The following is an 8,022-nucleotide window of genomic DNA, read 5'->3' as shown; positions in this document are numbered from 1 at the left end:
CCACAAACTTCAAAGTGTTTCCTTTCAAATGGTACCAAGAAAATGCATACCTTTGCTTCAGGGCCTGAGCTACAGGCAGTTAGATTTGGGTAATTGTCATTTTAGGCAAAAATTTGAGAAAGAAAAGTGGGCTAATCCTAAGGGTTAAAACTGCAATATCTTCTCTCACTCATCCTCTGTCAAAATGGGAAAAATAGCATGAGATGTAAAGTATTTTTTTTACATTTTGTGGGAGGGTTGGGGACCCCTGGAGTTAGGTGCCCCGATCCTGGTGACTGACCAATAGGAACACAGCGAGCATGGATTATCCACACAACAATAAGAGTATTGTGAATAGTCAGATTAATATAACAGCTATTATTATATTATTTATGATATTTTTGGGAAGCCTATTTGATTCATAGTGCAGACATGTAAAGTTTGCAAGTGAAAACTATTTCTAAGGTGCATACTTTCAGTTTTTACAAACTCACTTCAGTCACGCATCAAATCAAATTCAACTTTATTTGGCACATGAGCCAAATACAATGTATTAGTCCGGTGGCCATTTGATTAATTGAACAGTAGTCTGGGGGTAGAAGCTGTTATGGAGCCTTTTGGTCCTAGACTGGTGCTCCAGTATCACTTGCCGTGCGGTAGCAGAGAAAACAGTCTATGACCAGGGTGACTGGAGTCTCTGACAATTTTTAGGGCTTTCCTCTGACACCACCTATTATATAGGTCCTGGATTGCAGGAAGCTTGGCCCCAGTGATGTACTGGGCCGTACACACTACCCTCAGTAGCGCCTTGCGGTCGGAGGCCGAGCAGTTGCCATACCAGGCAGTGATGCAACCGGTCAGGATGCTCTCGCTGGGGCAGCAATTTAACTTTTTGAGGATCTGGGGACCCATGCCAAATCTTTTCAGTCTCCTGAGGGGGAATAGGTTTTGTCGTGCCCTCTTTACGACTGTCTTGGTGTGTTTGGACCATGTCAGATTGTTGTTGATGTGGACACCAAGGAACTTGAAACTCTCGATCCGCTCCACTACTGCCCCGTTGATGTTAATGGGGGCCTGTTCGGCCCACCTTTTCTTGTAGTTCATGATCAGATCCTTTGTCTTGCTCACATTGTCTTGCTCACCACACTGCCATTTCTCTGACCTCCTCCCTATAGGTTGTCTCATCGTTGTCAGTGATCAGGCCTACCACTGTTGTGTCATCAGCAAACTTAATGATGGTGTTGGGGTTGTGTTTGGCCATCCACGCAGTCGTGGGTGAATAGAGAGTACAGGAAGGTACTAAGTGCACACCCCTGAGGGGCCCCAGTGTTGAGGATCAGCGTGGATGATGTGTTGTTGCCTACCCTTACCACCTGGGGGCAGCCTGTCAGGAAGTCCAAGATCCAGTTGCAGAGGGAGATGTTTAGTCCCAGGGTCCTTAGCTTAGTGATGAGCTTTGTGGGCACTATGGTGTTGAACACTGAGCTGTAGTCAATGAACAGCATTCTCACATAGGTGTTCCTTTTGTCCAGGTGGGAAAGGGCAGTGTGGAGAGAGATTGAGATATCTGTGGATCTGTTGGGTCGGTATGCGAATTGGAGTGGGTCTAGGGTATCCGGGAGAGTGCTGTTGAGGTGAGACATGGAATTTTTAGGATTAAATGTCAGGAATTGTGGAAAAAAACAGAGTTTAAATGTATTTGGCTGTGGTGTATGTAAACTTCCGACTTGTTTCCCCTTTCACCTGTGTCTGGTGTTAGCTAGTTACTGGCTAGCTAGGTCTTCATCTGTCTGGTGTTAGCTAGTTACTGGCTAGCTAGGTCTTCATCTGTCTGGTGTTAGCTAGTTACTGGCTAGCTAGGTCTTCATCTGTGTCTGGTGTTAGCTAGTTACTGGCTAGCTAGGTCTTCATCTTTCTGGTGTTAGCTAGTTACTGGCTAGCTAGGTCTTCATCTGCGTATGGTGTTAGCTAGTTACTGGCTAGCTAGGTCTTCATCTGTCTGGTGTTAGCTAGTTACTGGCTAGCTAGGTCTTCATCTGTCTGGTGTTAGCTAGTTACTGGCTAGCTAGGTCTACATCTGTCTGGTGTTAGCTAGTTACTGGCTAGCTAGGTCTTTATCTGTGTCTGGTGTTAGCTAGTTACTGGCTAGCTAGGTCTTCATCTGCATCTGTTGTTAGCTAGTTACTGGCTAGCTAGGTCTTCATCTGTCTGGTGTTAGCTAGTTACTGGCTAGCTAGGTCTTCATCTGTGTCTGGTGTTAGCTAGTTACTGGCTAGCTAGGTCTTCATCTGTCTGGTGTTAGCTAGTTACTGGCTAGCTAGGTCTACATCTGTGTCTGGTGTTAGCTAGTTACTGGCTAGCTAGGTCTTCATCTGCGTCTGGTGTTAGCTAGTTACTGGCTAGCTAGGTCTTCATCTGTGTCTGGTGTTAGCTAGTTACTGGCTAGCTAGGTCTTCATCTGTCTGGTGTTAGCTAGTTACTGGCTAGCTAGGTCTTCATCTGCGTCTGGTGTTAGCTAGTTACTGGCTAGCTAGGTCTTCATCTGTCTGGTGTTAGCTAGTTACTGGCTAGCTAGGTCCACACCTGTGTCTGGTGTTAGCTAGTTACTGGCTAGGGGGGATGGGTTGTTCAACACTTAGACGCAGTTGTCAAGTCAACACACCCGTCAGTGCTGCTGTGAACGGCATCATAAGAGACATTACAAATGGGAGATGAATAAAAAAAATTATATAATTGATGCAATTTCAATGTTGTTTGAGTTGCTTTGTGTGTCACCAAATCAGCTTGAGATGATTTGACTGCAACACTGCTCACTGCATCCAAGTTGCTTGACACAGGCGTTTCAAAGAGCTCAGTCAAGGGGAACTTATGAATATTAGTTCCTTGCCCACTCAGCCTGTCTTTTCAAACTTGCTGGTAGTTAGCCATGCAAGAAAAACAAAATTCAGAATGACTGTTCAGGACCTGTTCAGGAATTGTAAAAGACTGAATCTGACGTACAGTGTGGGAAGGCCTTTATTTAGACTTGTACCTACTAACTATCACTATGTGCAAAAAGTCAGCTAACAGAGACATATTTAATTAATAATGTGCTATATTGATAGTCTAGTTATTTTGTTTACACAAGGCTAATGCTCTAGATAACTAAGTGCTTGTGGAAATGAAACAATCCCATCATGTATTCTGCTGACATTTCCATAACCATTAGAAACTAGAGAAATGTAAAAAATAAAGTAACCAAGTTGACAGGAGAAATTAAACTGTGTCTTGGCTGTATCTGTCAGGGGGGTTGCCTTTCCCCCGTCTAAAGTTTAGAGTAAATGACTGGTTGCCCTGTTGGCTCTGCCTGCCTGCCGTGTGTGTGTGTGTGTGTGTGTGTGTGTGTGTGTGTGTGTGTGTGTGTGTGTGTGTGTGTGTGTGTGTGTGTGTGTGTGTGTGTGTGTGTGTGTGTGTGTGTGTGTGTGTGTGTGTGTGTGTGTGTGTGTGTGTGTGTGTTGCAGCGATCAACTTCTGCTAAATACTAATTACTGAATACTTAGTGCGGGTGCCCTTTCTATTGAGTCCCTTTAGTATAAACATTCATTATGGCTCTTTTTGTCCTTTGTAGCTCCATCATCATTATTCCACCGCATCCCCCGGAGGAGAGTGGGAGCCGAGGCCGAGACTGGGGCCGGACCCGGCTGGAAAAAACACTGATATTTGTGCGCAGAGATCAAAAGCATTTACCTTTAGATGTTTCCCCGATATGAATATTCAATGTCCTTATTGAAATCTAATGTGGGTCTCCTTGTCTCAGGGGCCTTTTCATCAGTGCCTGTTGCCCGAGGCCACTGCTGATTGACAGCCAAACTTTAATAAAGAGAGAGGAGGGAAAAGAGAAGAAAATCTGGTGGTGCTGGAGATGTGAGCAGAGAGGGTTGCTGTGTGAATCCAGGGAGGGCTGAAAAAGCCATGAGCGGAGGGGTGAAGGGTGGAAGAGGATTGGAGGGGCTATTTAACCTCGTGTATTTCCAAGCGGAATCCAGGAGTTTATTAACACCTCTGGAAACAATAAACAAATTGAAACAAGGGTTAATAAACTAAGGCAAAACACACCCTATTGTTTCCTAAAATTACATTCCTTCAACATTTGTAATGATGACTTTCTCTCTGTCACATACCAAATACTTTTGAACTCTCTCTCTTTCTCTGCCGGGAATGTCGTGATGATATTGTGTGTTTGTGTCTGGTGTCCGAGCTAAGACAAAGCCCATTGAATATCACTGCATATCAATAAATACGTGAGTGAACAACATCCTGAAGTCATGAAGTGATCTGCCTCTTGGGTATGATGGATGACTACATTTGGACAGACAGACTGACAGTGACAAACGCCACAGCTCAAGGAGTAGGAAACTCCGATGTGATGTGGACAATGGACTTTTAAGCCTGTTTATACAGTGCCTTGCGAAAGAATTCGGCCCCCTTTAACTTTACTACCTTTTGCCACATTTCAGGCTTCAAACATAAAGATATAAAACTGTATTTTTTTTGTGAAGAATCAACAACAAGTGGGACACAATCATGAAGTGGAACGACATTTATTGGATATTTCAAACTCTTTTAACAAATCAAAAACGGAAAAATTGGGCGTGCAAAATTATTCAGCCCCCTTAAGTTAATACTTTGTAGCGCCACCTTTTGCTGCGATTACAGCTGTAAGTCGCTTGGGGTATGTCTCTATCAGTTTTGCACATCGAGAGACTGAAATTGTTTCCCATTCCTCCTTGCAAAACAGCTCGAGCTCAGTGAGGTTGGATGGAGAGCATTTGTGAACAGCAGTGTTCAGTTCTTTCCACAGATTCTCGATTGGATTCAGGTCTGGACTTTGACTTGGCCATTCTAACACCTGGATATGTTTATTTTTGAACCATTCCATTGTAGATTTTGCTTTATGTTTTGGATCATTGTCTTGTTGGAAGACAAATCTCCGTCCCAGTCTCAGGTCTTTTGCAGACTCCATCAGGTTTTCTTCCAGAATGGTCCTGTATTTGGCTCCATCCATCTTCCCATCAATTTTAACCATCTTCCCTGTCCCTGCTGAAGAAAAGCAGGCCCAAACCATGATGCTGCCACCACCATGTTTGACAGTGGGCATGGTGTGTTCAGCTGTGTTGCTTTTACGCCAAACATAATGTTTTGCATTGTTGCCAAAAAGTTCAATTTTGGTTTCATCTGACCAGAGCACCTTCTTCCACATGTTTGGTGTGTCTCCCAGGTGGCTTGTGGCAAACTTTAAACAACACTTTTTATGGATATCTTTAAGAAATGGCTTTCTTCTTGCCACTCTTCCATAAAGGCCAGATTTGTGCAATATACGACTGATTGTTGTACTATGGACAGAGTCTCCCACCTCAGCTGTAGATCTCTGCAGTTCATCCAGAGTGATCATGGGCCTCTTGGCTGCATCTCTGATCAGTCTTCTCCTTGTATGAGCTGAAAGTTTAGAGGGACGGCCAGGTCTTGGTAGATTTGCAGTGGTCTGATACTCCTTCCATTTCAATATTATCGCTTGCACAGTGCTCCTTGGGATGTTTAAAGCTTGGGAAATCTTTTTGTATCCAAATCCGGCTTTAAACTTCTTCACAACAGTATCTCGGACCTGCCTGGTGTGTTCCTTGTTCTTCATGATGCTCTCTGCGCTTTTAACGGACCTCTGAGACTATCACAGTGCAGGTGCATTTATACGGAGACTTGATTACACACAGGTGGATTGTATTTATCATCATTAGTCATTTAGGTCAACATTGGATCATTCAGAGATCCTCACTGAACTTCTGGAGAGAGTTTGCTGCACTGAAAGTAAAGGGGCTGAATAATTTTGCACGCCCAATTTTTCAGTTTTTGATTTGTTAAAAAAGTTTGAAATATCCAATAAATGTCGTTCCACTTCATGATTGTGTCCCACTTGTTGTTGATTCTTCACAAAAAAAATACAGTTTTATATATTTATGTTTGAAGCCTGAAATGTGCTAAAAGGTCGCAAAGTTCAAGGGGGCCGAATACTTTCGCAAGGCACTGTACCTGGTCCTAACATGTGTCCTGTGTCCTGATCTTGTCCATATCCTAATTGTGTTCACATTATAGACACGCGTACCCATGGTATTAATGTGTCTTTTATATGTCCACTGTGTCCGTATTGTGACTCCATTTCCTGGTCCCTCCCTGTATGCAAAGTATTTGACAGATATTCTCTGAAAATAATATTTATTTATTCTAAGGCATACACTGAGTGTACAAAACATAAGGAACACCTTCCTAATATTGAGTTGCATCCCCTTTTGCCCTCAAAACAGTCAGGGCATGGACTCTACAAGGTGTCAAAAGCATTCTACAGGGATGCTGGCCCATGTTGACTCCAATGCTTCCCACAACTTTTCTTAATCCCATTGTATTTGTTGAGTGGATTCTCTTCCCTCCATGGTGCGTTTAAGGTCCTGCAGAGTAGTAAAGAATTGTCTCTCTGTCTTTCAGACCGACTGCTGCTGAGCTGCTAAAGCATAAATTCTTCACTAAAGCAAAGGTAAGACAGATACTGTATATACACTGAGTGTACAAAACATTAGGAACACCTACCTAATATTGAGTTACACACGATTTTGCCATCAGAACAGCCTCAATTCGTTCACTCCACACTAAGGTGTCAAAAGCGTTCCACAGGGATGTTGGCTCATGTTGATTCCAACGCTTCCCACAGTTGTGCCAAGTTGGCTGGATGTCCTTTGGGTGGTGGACCATTCTTGATACACACGGGAAACTGTTCAGCGTGAAAAACCCAGCAGCAGTGCAGATCTTGACACAAACTGGTGCGCCTGGCACCTACTACCATAACCTGTTCAAAGGCACTTAAATGTATTCTCTTGCCCATTCACCCTCTGAATAGCACACATACACAATCCATGTCTCAATTGTCTCAAGGCTTAAAAATCCTTCTATAACCTGTCTCCTCCCCTTCATCTACACTGATTGAAGAGGAATGAATAACAAGTGACATCAACAAGGGATCATAGCTTTCACCTGGTTTCACCTGTGTTTAATGATCATTGAAAAACAGAAGATTCACACACTCTCAGTAAATCAGCATGTATAACCATTTACAACAGAGTAAAACATTTATTTCCAACTCTCTACATTCCAGCCCAATTTACATCATTTAAACATTTGATTCGGGCAGACACAAAGTATTAGAGTATGTCAAGCAACTGTAGCCACTAGCCAGGTAGGCACCCCTGATGATAGCAGAAAGCCAACTGAAACTTAACTTACATGTAAAGAGAGGGAGCACACACACACACACACACACACACACAATAATAGTGAAGACCTCAAAACAATGAAATAACACATATGGAATCATGTAGTAACCAAAACAGTGTTAAACAAATACAATTATATTTTATATTTGAGATTCTTCAAAGTAGCCACCCTTAGCCTTGATGACATCTTTGCACACTCTTGGCATTCTCTCAACCAGCTTCATGTGGCAGTCACCTGGAATGCATTTAAATTAACAGGTGTGCCTTGTTAAAAGTTAAATAATGGAATTTCTTTCCTTCTTAATGAGTCTGAGCCAATCAGTTGTGTTGTGAAAAGGTAGGGGTGGTATACAGAAGATAGCCCTATTTGTCACGTTCTGACCTTAGTTTCTTTTTGATGTCTTTGTTTTAGTATGGTCAGGGCGTGGTTGGGTGGGTTGTTGATGTTTGTTTTTCTATGTTGTGTTTTGTGTTTGGCCTGGTATGGTTCTCAATCAGAAGCAGGTGTTGTTAGTTGTCTCTGATTGAGAATCATACTTAGGTAGCCTTTTCCCACCTGTGTTTCGTGGGTGATTGTTTTCTGTTGAGTGTTTGTATCTCCACCAGACAGAACTGTTTCGGTTTCGTTCGTTCACTTTGTTGTTTTTGTTCAGCGTTCTATTACTTTACTTACCACGCTGCGCATTGGTCCTCACCTTCTTCCACCGCCAACGGCCGTTACACTATCGGTAAAAGACCAAGTTCATAT

General features: G+C 43.0%; 1 long non-coding RNA gene across 2 annotated transcripts; it reads left to right on the top strand.

Annotated features, from left to right (window-relative positions):
- The first annotated feature begins 1,364 nt into the window (after positions 1 to 1,364).
- LOC149970687 (uncharacterized) lies at positions 1,365 to 4,280 on the top strand. Of its 2 annotated transcripts, XR_016492908.1 has the most exons (3): positions 1,365 to 1,613; positions 3,587 to 3,680; positions 3,776 to 4,280. It is a non-coding gene; the product is annotated as an uncharacterized LOC149970687 (long non-coding RNA). The 2 variants fall into 2 exon arrangements; XR_016492907.1 differs by having other exon boundaries at positions 3,587 to 4,280.
- Positions 4,281 to 8,022: the final 3,742 nt, after the last annotated feature.

The sequence above is a fragment of the Oncorhynchus mykiss genome, chromosome 28 (assembly GCF_057628025.1).
Source record: "Oncorhynchus mykiss isolate SJ-2025 chromosome 28, ASM5762802v1, whole genome shotgun sequence".
In the NCBI taxonomy this organism is placed as follows: Eukaryota; Metazoa; Chordata; class Actinopteri; order Salmoniformes; family Salmonidae; genus Oncorhynchus; species Oncorhynchus mykiss.
The sequence above is the reverse complement of the archived record's forward strand: the minus strand, read 5'-3'. Positions and strand labels throughout refer to the sequence as shown.